This window comes from Schistocerca serialis, chromosome 1 (genome assembly GCF_023864345.2).
Source record: "Schistocerca serialis cubense isolate TAMUIC-IGC-003099 chromosome 1, iqSchSeri2.2, whole genome shotgun sequence".
Lineage (NCBI taxonomy): Eukaryota > Metazoa > Arthropoda > Insecta > Orthoptera > Acrididae > Schistocerca > Schistocerca serialis.
Window position 1 is genome coordinate 147723438 of NC_064638.1, and position 13892 is coordinate 147737329.

General features: G+C 46.9%; 24 non-coding genes across 24 annotated transcripts; all 24 read right to left on the minus strand.

Moving 5' to 3' along the window:
* Window positions 1-230: 230 nt before the first annotated feature.
* Trnar-ccu (transfer RNA arginine (anticodon CCU)) lies at window positions 231-303 on the minus strand. The gene has a single exon. It is a non-coding gene; the product is annotated as a tRNA-Arg (tRNA).
* A 502-nt stretch (window positions 304-805) lies between these two features.
* Window positions 806-877, minus strand: Trnar-ccu (transfer RNA arginine (anticodon CCU)). The gene has a single exon. It is a non-coding gene; the product is annotated as a tRNA-Arg (tRNA).
* A 502-nt stretch (window positions 878-1379) lies between these two features.
* Trnar-ccu (transfer RNA arginine (anticodon CCU)) lies at window positions 1380-1452 on the minus strand. The gene has a single exon. It is a non-coding gene; the product is annotated as a tRNA-Arg (tRNA).
* Window positions 1453-1954: 502 nt separating this feature from the next.
* On the minus strand, window positions 1955-2027 carry Trnar-ccu (transfer RNA arginine (anticodon CCU)). The gene has a single exon. It is a non-coding gene; the product is annotated as a tRNA-Arg (tRNA).
* A 502-nt stretch (window positions 2028-2529) lies between these two features.
* Window positions 2530-2602, minus strand: Trnar-ccu (transfer RNA arginine (anticodon CCU)). The gene has a single exon. It is a non-coding gene; the product is annotated as a tRNA-Arg (tRNA).
* A 502-nt stretch (window positions 2603-3104) lies between these two features.
* Trnar-ccu (transfer RNA arginine (anticodon CCU)) lies at window positions 3105-3177 on the minus strand. The gene has a single exon. It is a non-coding gene; the product is annotated as a tRNA-Arg (tRNA).
* Window positions 3178-3679: 502 nt separating this feature from the next.
* Trnar-ccu (transfer RNA arginine (anticodon CCU)) lies at window positions 3680-3752 on the minus strand. The gene has a single exon. It is a non-coding gene; the product is annotated as a tRNA-Arg (tRNA).
* A 502-nt stretch (window positions 3753-4254) lies between these two features.
* Trnar-ccu (transfer RNA arginine (anticodon CCU)) lies at window positions 4255-4327 on the minus strand. The gene has a single exon. It is a non-coding gene; the product is annotated as a tRNA-Arg (tRNA).
* A 502-nt stretch (window positions 4328-4829) lies between these two features.
* Trnar-ccu (transfer RNA arginine (anticodon CCU)) lies at window positions 4830-4902 on the minus strand. Its single transcript has one exon. It is a non-coding gene; the product is annotated as a tRNA-Arg (tRNA).
* Window positions 4903-5404: 502 nt separating this feature from the next.
* Trnar-ccu (transfer RNA arginine (anticodon CCU)) lies at window positions 5405-5477 on the minus strand. Its single transcript has one exon. It is a non-coding gene; the product is annotated as a tRNA-Arg (tRNA).
* Window positions 5478-5979: 502 nt separating this feature from the next.
* Trnar-ccu (transfer RNA arginine (anticodon CCU)) lies at window positions 5980-6052 on the minus strand. The gene has a single exon. It is a non-coding gene; the product is annotated as a tRNA-Arg (tRNA).
* Window positions 6053-6554: 502 nt separating this feature from the next.
* Window positions 6555-6627, minus strand: Trnar-ccu (transfer RNA arginine (anticodon CCU)). Its single transcript has one exon. It is a non-coding gene; the product is annotated as a tRNA-Arg (tRNA).
* A 502-nt stretch (window positions 6628-7129) lies between these two features.
* Trnar-ccu (transfer RNA arginine (anticodon CCU)) lies at window positions 7130-7202 on the minus strand. Its single transcript has one exon. It is a non-coding gene; the product is annotated as a tRNA-Arg (tRNA).
* Window positions 7203-7704: 502 nt separating this feature from the next.
* On the minus strand, window positions 7705-7777 carry Trnar-ccu (transfer RNA arginine (anticodon CCU)). Its single transcript has one exon. It is a non-coding gene; the product is annotated as a tRNA-Arg (tRNA).
* A 502-nt stretch (window positions 7778-8279) lies between these two features.
* On the minus strand, window positions 8280-8352 carry Trnar-ccu (transfer RNA arginine (anticodon CCU)). Its single transcript has one exon. It is a non-coding gene; the product is annotated as a tRNA-Arg (tRNA).
* A 502-nt stretch (window positions 8353-8854) lies between these two features.
* Trnar-ccu (transfer RNA arginine (anticodon CCU)) lies at window positions 8855-8927 on the minus strand. The gene has a single exon. It is a non-coding gene; the product is annotated as a tRNA-Arg (tRNA).
* Window positions 8928-9429: 502 nt separating this feature from the next.
* Window positions 9430-9502, minus strand: Trnar-ccu (transfer RNA arginine (anticodon CCU)). The gene has a single exon. It is a non-coding gene; the product is annotated as a tRNA-Arg (tRNA).
* Window positions 9503-10004: 502 nt separating this feature from the next.
* Trnar-ccu (transfer RNA arginine (anticodon CCU)) lies at window positions 10005-10077 on the minus strand. Its single transcript has one exon. It is a non-coding gene; the product is annotated as a tRNA-Arg (tRNA).
* Window positions 10078-10579: 502 nt separating this feature from the next.
* Trnar-ccu (transfer RNA arginine (anticodon CCU)) lies at window positions 10580-10652 on the minus strand. The gene has a single exon. It is a non-coding gene; the product is annotated as a tRNA-Arg (tRNA).
* Window positions 10653-11154: 502 nt separating this feature from the next.
* Window positions 11155-11227, minus strand: Trnar-ccu (transfer RNA arginine (anticodon CCU)). Its single transcript has one exon. It is a non-coding gene; the product is annotated as a tRNA-Arg (tRNA).
* Window positions 11228-11729: 502 nt separating this feature from the next.
* Trnar-ccu (transfer RNA arginine (anticodon CCU)) lies at window positions 11730-11802 on the minus strand. Its single transcript has one exon. It is a non-coding gene; the product is annotated as a tRNA-Arg (tRNA).
* A 502-nt stretch (window positions 11803-12304) lies between these two features.
* On the minus strand, window positions 12305-12377 carry Trnar-ccu (transfer RNA arginine (anticodon CCU)). The gene has a single exon. It is a non-coding gene; the product is annotated as a tRNA-Arg (tRNA).
* A 502-nt stretch (window positions 12378-12879) lies between these two features.
* On the minus strand, window positions 12880-12952 carry Trnar-ccu (transfer RNA arginine (anticodon CCU)). The gene has a single exon. It is a non-coding gene; the product is annotated as a tRNA-Arg (tRNA).
* Window positions 12953-13454: 502 nt separating this feature from the next.
* Window positions 13455-13527, minus strand: Trnar-ccu (transfer RNA arginine (anticodon CCU)). Its single transcript has one exon. It is a non-coding gene; the product is annotated as a tRNA-Arg (tRNA).
* Between the last annotated feature and the right edge of the window lie 365 nt (window positions 13528-13892).

Consider the following 13892-nt stretch of genomic DNA (forward strand, 5'->3'; position numbering starts at 1 on the left):
AGTAATTTTAAAATAGCGTTTCCTTTCACAGCGCCATCACGCTTTGAAACACTTCCGCAGCTAACAGGTCGATTGATAATGGCCATCGTTTCGTTTCAGGTTGTCAGTAAGTGTGAATTTTCATATCGTCGTCATACCTGTGATACCTGTAAGCACTCACAAACACCAACTTTCTCAACTATTACACCTGTATGTGGTGAGACTGATTTTGCCCCAGTGAGTAAAACGTGTACCTCTGGTGGGACTCGAACCCACAATCCCCGGTTTAGGAGACCGATGCCTTATCCATTAGGCCACAGAGGCTGACTGGCTTTAAGCTGGCGGTGTGCTCGCTCAAATCAACACTTGCCAAGTGTACCCTTCCTGATGCGCTACTCTACGTCTGCAGAGAGTCGGGACGTCGCATGAGCCTTTCCTGTGTGCCTGTACATACTCAGACATATTGAAGTCCAGCCACCTACTTTCCGCTGGCAATTCTTATACCTGCCGTCTTAGGCTATTCCCTTTCTGAACTGTAAGTCCTGCACACAAGACAGGTAAGTGACTATTCATATGGGTCATACCGTTTACCAACAAGTAATTTTAAAATAGCGTTTCCTTTCACAGCGCCATCACGCTTTGAAACACTTCCGCAGCTAACAGGTCGATTGATAATGGCCATCGTTTCGTTTCAGGTTGTCAGTAAGTGTGAATTTTCATATCGTCGTCATACCTGTGATACCTGTAAGCACTCACAAACACCAACTTTCTCAACTATTACACCTGTATGTGGTGAGACTGATTTTGCCCCAGTGAGTAAAACGTGTACCTCTGGTGGGACTCGAACCCACATCCCCGGTTTAGGAGACCGATGCCTTATCCATTAGGCCACAGAGGCTGACTGGCTTTAAGCTGGCGGTGTGCTCGCTCAAATCAACACTTGCCAAGTGTACCCTTCCTGATGCGCTACTCTACGTCTGCAGAGAGTCGGGACGTCGCATGAGCCTTTCCTGTGTGCCTGTACATACTCAGACATATTGAAGTCCAGCCACCTACTTTCCGCTGGCAATTCTTATACCTGCCGTCTTAGGCTATTCCCTTTCTGAACTGTAAGTCCTGCACACAAGACAGGTAAGTGACTATTCATATGGGTCATACCGTTTACCAACAAGTAATTTTAAAATAGCGTTTCCTTTCACAGCGCCATCACGCTTTGAAACACTTCCGCAGCTAACAGGTCGATTGATAATGGCCATCGTTTCGTTTCAGGTTGTCAGTAAGTGTGAATTTTCATATCGTCGTCATACCTGTGATACCTGTAAGCACTCACAAACACCAACTTTCTCAACTATTACACCTGTATGTGGTGAGACTGATTTTGCCCCAGTGAGTAAAACGTGTACCTCTGGTGGGACTCGAACCCACAATCCCCGGTTTAGGAGACCGATGCCTTATCCATTAGGCCACAGAGGCTGACTGGCTTTAAGCTGGCGGTGTGCTCGCTCAAATCAACACTTGCCAAGTGTACCCTTCCTGATGCGCTACTCTACGTCTGCAGAGAGTCGGGACGTCGCATGAGCCTTTCCTGTGTGCCTGTACATACTCAGACATATTGAAGTCCAGCCACCTACTTTCCGCTGGCAATTCTTATACCTGCCGTCTTAGGCTATTCCCTTTCTGAACTGTAAGTCCTGCACACAAGACAGGTAAGTGACTATTCATATGGGTCATACCGTTTACCAACAAGTAATTTTAAAATAGCGTTTCCTTTCACAGCGCCATCACGCTTTGAAACACTTCCGCAGCTAACAGGTCGATTGATAATGGCCATCGTTTCGTTTCAGGTTGTCAGTAAGTGTGAATTTTCATATCGTCGTCATACCTGTGATACCTGTAAGCACTCACAAACACCAACTTTCTCAACTATTACACCTGTATGTGGTGAGACTGATTTTGCCCCAGTGAGTAAAACGTGTACCTCTGGTGGGACTCGAACCCACAATCCCCGGTTTAGGAGACCGATGCCTTATCCATTAGGCCACAGAGGCTGACTGGCTTTAAGCTGGCGGTGTGCTCGCTCAAATCAACACTTGCCAAGTGTACCCTTCCTGATGCGCTACTCTACGTCTGCAGAGAGTCGGGACGTCGCATGAGCCTTTCCTGTGTGCCTGTACATACTCAGACATATTGAAGTCCAGCCACCTACTTTCCGCTGGCAATTCTTATACCTGCCGTCTTAGGCTATTCCCTTTCTGAACTGTAAGTCCTGCACACAAGACAGGTAAGTGACTATTCATATGGGTCATACCGTTTACCAACAAGTAATTTTAAAATAGCGTTTCCTTTCACAGCGCCATCACGCTTTGAAACACTTCCGCAGCTAACAGGTCGATTGATAATGGCCATCGTTTCGTTTCAGGTTGTCAGTAAGTGTGAATTTTCATATCGTCGTCATACCTGTGATACCTGTAAGCACTCACAAACACCAACTTTCTCAACTATTACACCTGTATGTGGTGAGACTGATTTTGCCCCAGTGAGTAAAACGTGTACCTCTGGTGGGACTCGAACCCACAATCCCCGGTTTAGGAGACCGATGCCTTATCCATTAGGCCACAGAGGCTGACTGGCTTTAAGCTGGCGGTGTGCTCGCTCAAATCAACACTTGCCAAGTGTACCCTTCCTGATGCGCTACTCTACGTCTGCAGAGAGTCGGGACGTCGCATGAGCCTTTCCTGTGTGCCTGTACATACTCAGACATATTGAAGTCCAGCCACCTACTTTCCGCTGGCAATTCTTATACCTGCCGTCTTAGGCTATTCCCTTTCTGAACTGTAAGTCCTGCACACAAGACAGGTAAGTGACTATTCATATGGGTCATACCGTTTACCAACAAGTAATTTTAAAATAGCGTTTCCTTTCACAGCGCCATCACGCTTTGAAACACTTCCGCAGCTAACAGGTCGATTGATAATGGCCATCGTTTCGTTTCAGGTTGTCAGTAAGTGTGAATTTTCATATCGTCGTCATACCTGTGATACCTGTAAGCACTCACAAACACCAACTTTCTCAACTATTACACCTGTATGTGGTGAGACTGATTTTGCCCCAGTGAGTAAAACGTGTACCTCTGGTGGGACTCGAACCCACAATCCCCGGTTTAGGAGACCGATGCCTTATCCATTAGGCCACAGAGGCTGACTGGCTTTAAGCTGGCGGTGTGCTCGCTCAAATCAACACTTGCCAAGTGTACCCTTCCTGATGCGCTACTCTACGTCTGCAGAGAGTCGGGACGTCGCATGAGCCTTTCCTGTGTGCCTGTACATACTCAGACATATTGAAGTCCAGCCACCTACTTTCCGCTGGCAATTCTTATACCTGCCGTCTTAGGCTATTCCCTTTCTGAACTGTAAGTCCTGCACACAAGACAGGTAAGTGACTATTCATATGGGTCATACCGTTTACCAACAAGTAATTTTAAAATAGCGTTTCCTTTCACAGCGCCATCACGCTTTGAAACACTTCCGCAGCTAACAGGTCGATTGATAATGGCCATCGTTTCGTTTCAGGTTGTCAGTAAGTGTGAATTTTCATATCGTCGTCATACCTGTGATACCTGTAAGCACTCACAAACACCAACTTTCTCAACTATTACACCTGTATGTGGTGAGACTGATTTTGCCCCAGTGAGTAAAACGTGTACCTCTGGTGGGACTCGAACCCACAATCCCCGGTTTAGGAGACCGATGCCTTATCCATTAGGCCACAGAGGCTGACTGGCTTTAAGCTGGCGGTGTGCTCGCTCAAATCAACACTTGCCAAGTGTACCCTTCCTGATGCGCTACTCTACGTCTGCAGAGAGTCGGGACGTCGCATGAGCCTTTCCTGTGTGCCTGTACATACTCAGACATATTGAAGTCCAGCCACCTACTTTCCGCTGGCAATTCTTATACCTGCCGTCTTAGGCTATTCCCTTTCTGAACTGTAAGTCCTGCACACAAGACAGGTAAGTGACTATTCATATGGGTCATACCGTTTACCAACAAGTAATTTTAAAATAGCGTTTCCTTTCACAGCGCCATCACGCTTTGAAACACTTCCGCAGCTAACAGGTCGATTGATAATGGCCATCGTTTCGTTTCAGGTTGTCAGTAAGTGTGAATTTTCATATCGTCGTCATACCTGTGATACCTGTAAGCACTCACAAACACCAACTTTCTCAACTATTACACCTGTATGTGGTGAGACTGATTTTGCCCCAGTGAGTAAAACGTGTACCTCTGGTGGGACTCGAACCCACAATCCCCGGTTTAGGAGACCGATGCCTTATCCATTAGGCCACAGAGGCTGACTGGCTTTAAGCTGGCGGTGTGCTCGCTCAAATCAACACTTGCCAAGTGTACCCTTCCTGATGCGCTACTCTACGTCTGCAGAGAGTCGGGACGTCGCATGAGCCTTTCCTGTGTGCCTGTACATACTCAGACATATTGAAGTCCAGCCACCTACTTTCCGCTGGCAATTCTTATACCTGCCGTCTTAGGCTATTCCCTTTCTGAACTGTAAGTCCTGCACACAAGACAGGTAAGTGACTATTCATATGGGTCATACCGTTTACCAACAAGTAATTTTAAAATAGCGTTTCCTTTCACAGCGCCATCACGCTTTGAAACACTTCCGCAGCTAACAGGTCGATTGATAATGGCCATCGTTTCGTTTCAGGTTGTCAGTAAGTGTGAATTTTCATATCGTCGTCATACCTGTGATACCTGTAAGCACTCACAAACACCAACTTTCTCAACTATTACACCTGTATGTGGTGAGACTGATTTTGCCCCAGTGAGTAAAACGTGTACCTCTGGTGGGACTCGAACCCACAATCCCCGGTTTAGGAGACCGATGCCTTATCCATTAGGCCACAGAGGCTGACTGGCTTTAAGCTGGCGGTGTGCTCGCTCAAATCAACACTTGCCAAGTGTACCCTTCCTGATGCGCTACTCTACGTCTGCAGAGAGTCGGGACGTCGCATGAGCCTTTCCTGTGTGCCTGTACATACTCAGACATATTGAAGTCCAGCCACCTACTTTCCGCTGGCAATTCTTATACCTGCCGTCTTAGGCTATTCCCTTTCTGAACTGTAAGTCCTGCACACAAGACAGGTAAGTGACTATTCATATGGGTCATACCGTTTACCAACAAGTAATTTTAAAATAGCGTTTCCTTTCACAGCGCCATCACGCTTTGAAACACTTCCGCAGCTAACAGGTCGATTGATAATGGCCATCGTTTCGTTTCAGGTTGTCAGTAAGTGTGAATTTTCATATCGTCGTCATACCTGTGATACCTGTAAGCACTCACAAACACCAACTTTCTCAACTATTACACCTGTATGTGGTGAGACTGATTTTGCCCCAGTGAGTAAAACGTGTACCTCTGGTGGGACTCGAACCCACAATCCCCGGTTTAGGAGACCGATGCCTTATCCATTAGGCCACAGAGGCTGACTGGCTTTAAGCTGGCGGTGTGCTCGCTCAAATCAACACTTGCCAAGTGTACCCTTCCTGATGCGCTACTCTACGTCTGCAGAGAGTCGGGACGTCGCATGAGCCTTTCCTGTGTGCCTGTACATACTCAGACATATTGAAGTCCAGCCACCTACTTTCCGCTGGCAATTCTTATACCTGCCGTCTTAGGCTATTCCCTTTCTGAACTGTAAGTCCTGCACACAAGACAGGTAAGTGACTATTCATATGGGTCATACCGTTTACCAACAAGTAATTTTAAAATAGCGTTTCCTTTCACAGCGCCATCACGCTTTGAAACACTTCCGCAGCTAACAGGTCGATTGATAATGGCCATCGTTTCGTTTCAGGTTGTCAGTAAGTGTGAATTTTCATATCGTCGTCATACCTGTGATACCTGTAAGCACTCACAAACACCAACTTTCTCAACTATTACACCTGTATGTGGTGAGACTGATTTTGCCCCAGTGAGTAAAACGTGTACCTCTGGTGGGACTCGAACCCACAATCCCCGGTTTAGGAGACCGATGCCTTATCCATTAGGCCACAGAGGCTGACTGGCTTTAAGCTGGCGGTGTGCTCGCTCAAATCAACACTTGCCAAGTGTACCCTTCCTGATGCGCTACTCTACGTCTGCAGAGAGTCGGGACGTCGCATGAGCCTTTCCTGTGTGCCTGTACATACTCAGACATATTGAAGTCCAGCCACCTACTTTCCGCTGGCAATTCTTATACCTGCCGTCTTAGGCTATTCCCTTTCTGAACTGTAAGTCCTGCACACAAGACAGGTAAGTGACTATTCATATGGGTCATACCGTTTACCAACAAGTAATTTTAAAATAGCGTTTCCTTTCACAGCGCCATCACGCTTTGAAACACTTCCGCAGCTAACAGGTCGATTGATAATGGCCATCGTTTCGTTTCAGGTTGTCAGTAAGTGTGAATTTTCATATCGTCGTCATACCTGTGATACCTGTAAGCACTCACAAACACCAACTTTCTCAACTATTACACCTGTATGTGGTGAGACTGATTTTGCCCCAGTGAGTAAAACGTGTACCTCTGGTGGGACTCGAACCCACAATCCCCGGTTTAGGAGACCGATGCCTTATCCATTAGGCCACAGAGGCTGACTGGCTTTAAGCTGGCGGTGTGCTCGCTCAAATCAACACTTGCCAAGTGTACCCTTCCTGATGCGCTACTCTACGTCTGCAGAGAGTCGGGACGTCGCATGAGCCTTTCCTGTGTGCCTGTACATACTCAGACATATTGAAGTCCAGCCACCTACTTTCCGCTGGCAATTCTTATACCTGCCGTCTTAGGCTATTCCCTTTCTGAACTGTAAGTCCTGCACACAAGACAGGTAAGTGACTATTCATATGGGTCATACCGTTTACCAACAAGTAATTTTAAAATAGCGTTTCCTTTCACAGCGCCATCACGCTTTGAAACACTTCCGCAGCTAACAGGTCGATTGATAATGGCCATCGTTTCGTTTCAGGTTGTCAGTAAGTGTGAATTTTCATATCGTCGTCATACCTGTGATACCTGTAAGCACTCACAAACACCAACTTTCTCAACTATTACACCTGTATGTGGTGAGACTGATTTTGCCCCAGTGAGTAAAACGTGTACCTCTGGTGGGACTCGAACCCACAATCCCCGGTTTAGGAGACCGATGCCTTATCCATTAGGCCACAGAGGCTGACTGGCTTTAAGCTGGCGGTGTGCTCGCTCAAATCAACACTTGCCAAGTGTACCCTTCCTGATGCGCTACTCTACGTCTGCAGAGAGTCGGGACGTCGCATGAGCCTTTCCTGTGTGCCTGTACATACTCAGACATATTGAAGTCCAGCCACCTACTTTCCGCTGGCAATTCTTATATCTGCCGTCTTAGGCTATTCCCTTTCTGAACTGTAAGTCCTGCACACAAGACAGGTAAGTGACTATTCATATGGGTCATACCGTTTACCAACAAGTAATTTTAAAATAGCGTTTCCTTTCACAGCGCCATCACGCTTTGAAACACTTCCGCAGCTAACAGGTCGATTGATAATGGCCATCGTTTCGTTTCAGGTTGTCAGTAAGTGTGAATTTTCATATCGTCGTCATACCTGTGATACCTGTAAGCACTCACAAACACCAACTTTCTCAACTATTACACCTGTATGTGGTGAGACTGATTTTGCCCCAGTGAGTAAAACGTGTACCTCTGGTGGGACTCGAACCCACAATCCCCGGTTTAGGAGACCGATGCCTTATCCATTAGGCCACAGAGGCTGACTGGCTTTAAGCTGGCGGTGTGCTCGCTCAAATCAACACTTGCCAAGTGTACCCTTCCTGATGCGCTACTCTACGTCTGCAGAGAGTCGGGACGTCGCATGAGCCTTTCCTGTGTGCCTGTACATACTCAGACATATTGAAGTCCAGCCACCTACTTTCCGCTGGCAATTCTTATACCTGCCGTCTTAGGCTATTCCCTTTCTGAACTGTAAGTCCTGCACACAAGACAGGTAAGTGACTATTCATATGGGTCATACCGTTTACCAACAAGTAATTTTAAAATAGCGTTTCCTTTCACAGCGCCATCACGCTTTGAAACACTTCCGCAGCTAACAGGTCGATTGATAATGGCCATCGTTTCGTTTCAGGTTGTCAGTAAGTGTGAATTTTCATATCGTCGTCATACCTGTGATACCTGTAAGCACTCACAAACACCAACTTTCTCAACTATTACACCTGTATGTGGTGAGACTGATTTTGCCCCAGTGAGTAAAACGTGTACCTCTGGTGGGACTCGAACCCACAATCCCCGGTTTAGGAGACCGATGCCTTATCCATTAGGCCACAGAGGCTGACTGGCTTTAAGCTGGCGGTGTGCTCGCTCAAATCAACACTTGCCAAGTGTACCCTTCCTGATGCGCTACTCTACGTCTGCAGAGAGTCGGGACGTCGCATGAGCCTTTCCTGTGTGCCTGTACATACTCAGACATATTGAAGTCCAGCCACCTACTTTCCGCTGGCAATTCTTATACCTGCCGTCTTAGGCTATTCCCTTTCTGAACTGTAAGTCCTGCACACAAGACAGGTAAGTGACTATTCATATGGGTCATACCGTTTACCAACAAGTAATTTTAAAATAGCGTTTCCTTTCACAGCGCCATCACGCTTTGAAACACTTCCGCAGCTAACAGGTCGATTGATAATGGCCATCGTTTCGTTTCAGGTTGTCAGTAAGTGTGAATTTTCATATCGTCGTCATACCTGTGATACCTGTAAGCACTCACAAACACCAACTTTCTCAACTATTACACCTGTATGTGGTGAGACTGATTTTGCCCCAGTGAGTAAAACGTGTACCTCTGGTGGGACTCGAACCCACAATCCCCGGTTTAGGAGACCGATGCCTTATCCATTAGGCCACAGAGGCTGACTGGCTTTAAGCTGGCGGTGTGCTCGCTCAAATCAACACTTGCCAAGTGTACCCTTCCTGATGCGCTACTCTACGTCTGCAGAGAGTCGGGACGTCGCATGAGCCTTTCCTGTGTGCCTGTACATACTCAGACATATTGAAGTCCAGCCACCTACTTTCCGCTGGCAATTCTTATACCTGCCGTCTTAGGCTATTCCCTTTCTGAACTGTAAGTCCTGCACACAAGACAGGTAAGTGACTATTCATATGGGTCATACCGTTTACCAACAAGTAATTTTAAAATAGCGTTTCCTTTCACAGCGCCATCACGCTTTGAAACACTTCCGCAGCTAACAGGTCGATTGATAATGGCCATCGTTTCGTTTCAGGTTGTCAGTAAGTGTGAATTTTCATATCGTCGTCATACCTGTGATACCTGTAAGCACTCACAAACACCAACTTTCTCAACTATTACACCTGTATGTGGTGAGACTGATTTTGCCCCAGTGAGTAAAACGTGTACCTCTGGTGGGACTCGAACCCACAATCCCCGGTTTAGGAGACCGATGCCTTATCCATTAGGCCACAGAGGCTGACTGGCTTTAAGCTGGCGGTGTGCTCGCTCAAATCAACACTTGCCAAGTGTACCCTTCCTGATGCGCTACTCTACGTCTGCAGAGAGTCGGGACGTCGCATGAGCCTTTCCTGTGTGCCTGTACATACTCAGACATATTGAAGTCCAGCCACCTACTTTCCGCTGGCAATTCTTATACCTGCCGTCTTAGGCTATTCCCTTTCTGAACTGTAAGTCCTGCACACAAGACAGGTAAGTGACTATTCATATGGGTCATACCGTTTACCAACAAGTAATTTTAAAATAGCGTTTCCTTTCACAGCGCCATCACGCTTTGAAACACTTCCGCAGCTAACAGGTCGATTGATAATGGCCATCGTTTCGTTTCAGGTTGTCAGTAAGTGTGAATTTTCATATCGTCGTCATACCTGTGATACCTGTAAGCACTCACAAACACCAACTTTCTCAACTATTACACCTGTATGTGGTGAGACTGATTTTGCCCCAGTGAGTAAAACGTGTACCTCTGGTGGGACTCGAACCCACAATCCCCGGTTTAGGAGACCGATGCCTTATCCATTAGGCCACAGAGGCTGACTGGCTTTAAGCTGGCGGTGTGCTCGCTCAAATCAACACTTGCCAAGTGTACCCTTCCTGATGCGCTACTCTACGTCTGCAGAGAGTCGGGACGTCGCATGAGCCTTTCCTGTGTGCCTGTACATACTCAGACATATTGAAGTCCAGCCACCTACTTTCCGCTGGCAATTCTTATACCTGCCGTCTTAGGCTATTCCCTTTCTGAACTGTAAGTCCTGCACACAAGACAGGTAAGTGACTATTCATATGGGTCATACCGTTTACCAACAAGTAATTTTAAAATAGCGTTTCCTTTCACAGCGCCATCACGCTTTGAAACACTTCCGCAGCTAACAGGTCGATTGATAATGGCCATCGTTTCGTTTCAGGTTGTCAGTAAGTGTGAATTTTCATATCGTCGTCATACCTGTGATACCTGTAAGCACTCACAAACACCAACTTTCTCAACTATTACACCTGTATGTGGTGAGACTGATTTTGCCCCAGTGAGTAAAACGTGTACCTCTGGTGGGACTCGAACCCACAATCCCCGGTTTAGGAGACCGATGCCTTATCCATTAGGCCACAGAGGCTGACTGGCTTTAAGCTGGCGGTGTGCTCGCTCAAATCAACACTTGCCAAGTGTACCCTTCCTGATGCGCTACTCTACGTCTGCAGAGAGTCGGGACGTCGCATGAGCCTTTCCTGTGTGCCTGTACATACTCAGACATATTGAAGTCCAGCCACCTACTTTCCGCTGGCAATTCTTATACCTGCCGTCTTAGGCTATTCCCTTTCTGAACTGTAAGTCCTGCACACAAGACAGGTAAGTGACTATTCATATGGGTCATACCGTTTACCAACAAGTAATTTTAAAATAGCGTTTCCTTTCACAGCGCCATCACGCTTTGAAACACTTCCGCAGCTAACAGGTCGATTGATAATGGCCATCGTTTCGTTTCAGGTTGTCAGTAAGTGTGAATTTTCATATCGTCGTCATACCTGTGATACCTGTAAGCACTCACAAACACCAACTTTCTCAACTATTACACCTGTATGTGGTGAGACTGATTTTGCCCCAGTGAGTAAAACGTGTACCTCTGGTGGGACTCGAACCCACAATCCCCGGTTTAGGAGACCGATGCCTTATCCATTAGGCCACAGAGGCTGACTGGCTTTAAGCTGGCGGTGTGCTCGCTCAAATCAACACTTGCCAAGTGTACCCTTCCTGATGCGCTACTCTACGTCTGCAGAGAGTCGGGACGTCGCATGAGCCTTTCCTGTGTGCCTGTACATACTCAGACATATTGAAGTCCAGCCACCTACTTTCCGCTGGCAATTCTTATACCTGCCGTCTTAGGCTATTCCCTTTCTGAACTGTAAGTCCTGCACACAAGACAGGTAAGTGACTATTCATATGGGTCATACCGTTTACCAACAAGTAATTTTAAAATAGCGTTTCCTTTCACAGCGCCATCACGCTTTGAAACACTTCCGCAGCTAACAGGTCGATTGATAATGGCCATCGTTTCGTTTCAGGTTGTCAGTAAGTGTGAATTTTCATATCGTCGTCATACCTGTGATACCTGTAAGCACTCACAAACACCAACTTTCTCAACTATTACACCTGTATGTGGTGAGACTGATTTTGCCCCAGTGAGTAAAACGTGTACCTCTGGTGGGACTCGAACCCACAATCCCCGGTTTAGGAGACCGATGCCTTATCCATTAGGCCACAGAGGCTGACTGGCTTTAAGCTGGCGGTGTGCTCGCTCAAATCAACACTTGCCAAGTGTACCCTTCCTGATGCGCTACTCTACGTCTGCAGAGAGTCGGGACGTCGCATGAGCCTTTCCTGTGTGCCTGTACATACTCAGACATATTGAAGTCCAGCCACCTACTTTCCGCTGGCAATTCTTATACCTGCCGTCTTAGGCTATTCCCTTTCTGAACTGTAAGTCCTGCACACAAGACAGGTAAGTGACTATTCATATGGGTCATACCGTTTACCAACAAGTAATTTTAAAATAGCGTTTCCTTTCACAGCGCCATCACGCTTTGAAACACTTCCGCAGCTAACAGGTCGATTGATAATGGCCATCGTTTCGTTTCAGGTTGTCAGTAAGTGTGAATTTTCATATCGTCGTCATACCTGTGATACCTGTAAGCACTCACAAACACCAACTTTCTCAACTATTACACCTGTATGTGGTGAGACTGATTTTGCCCCAGTGAGTAAAACGTGTACCTCTGGTGGGACTCGAACCCACAATCCCCGGTTTAGGAGACCGATGCCTTATCCATTAGGCCACAGAGGCTGACTGGCTTTAAGCTGGCGGTGTGCTCGCTCAAATCAACACTTGCCAAGTGTACCCTTCCTGATGCGCTACTCTACGTCTGCAGAGAGTCGGGACGTCGCATGAGCCTTTCCTGTGTGCCTGTACATACTCAGACATATTGAAGTCCAGCCACCTACTTTCCGCTGGCAATTCTTATACCTGCCGTCTTAGGCTATTCCCTTTCTGAACTGTAAGTCCTGCACACAAGACAGGTAAGTGACTATTCATATGGGTCATACCGTTTACCAACAAGTAATTTTAAAATAGCGTTTCCTTTCACAGCGCCATCACGCTTTGAAACACTTCCGCAGCTAACAGGTCGATTGATAATGGCCATCGTTTCGTTTCAGGTTGTCAGTAAGTGTGAATTTTCATATCGTCGTCATACCTGTGATACCTGTAAGCACTCACAAACACCAACTTTCTCAACTATTACACCTGTATGTGGTGAGACTGATTTTGCCCCAGTGAGTAAAACGTGTACCTCTGGTGGGACTCGAACCCACAATCCCCGGTTTAGGAGACCGATGCCTTATCCATTAGGCCACAGAGGCTGACTGGCTTTAAGCTGGCGGTGTGCTCGCTCAAATCAACACTTGCCAAGTGTACCCTTCCTGATGCGCTACTCTACGTCTGCAGAGAGTCGGGACGTCGCATGAGCCTTTCCTGTGTGCCTGTACATACTCAGACATATTGAAGTCCAGCCACCTACTTTCCGCTGGCAATTCTTATACCTGCCGTCTTAGGCTATTCCCTTTCTGAACTGTAAGTCCTGCACACAAGACAGGTAAGTGACTATTCATATGGGTCATACCGTTTACCAACAAGTAATTTTAAAATAGCGTTTCCTTTCACAGCGCCATCACGCTTTGAAACACTTCCGCAGCTAACAGGTCGATTGATAATGGCCATCGTTTCGTTTCAGGTTGTCAGTAAGTGTGAATTTTCATATCGTCGTCATACCTGTGATACCTGTAAGCACTCACAAACACCAACTTTCTCAACTATTACACCTGTATGTGGTGAGACTGATTTTGCCCCAGTGAGTAAAACGTGTACCTCTGGTGGGACTCGAACCCACAATCCCCGGTTTAGGAGACCGATGCCTTATCCATTAGGCCACAGAGGCTGACTGGCTTTAAGCTGGCGGTGTGCTCGCTCAAATCAACACTTGCCAAGTGTACCCTTCCTGATGCGCTACTCTACGTCTGCAGAGAGTCGGGACGTCGCATGAGCCTTTCCTGTGTGCCTGTACATACTCAGACATATTGAAGTCCAGCCACCTACTTTCCGCTGGCAATTCTTATACCTGCCGTCTTAGGCTATTCCCTTTCTGAACTGTAAGTCCTGCACACAAGACAGGTAAGTGACTATTCATATGGGTCATACCGTTTACCAACAAGTAATTTTAAAATAGCGTTTCCTTTCACAGCGCCATCACGCTTTGAAACACTTCCGCAGCTAACAGGTCGATTGATAATGGCCATCGTTTCG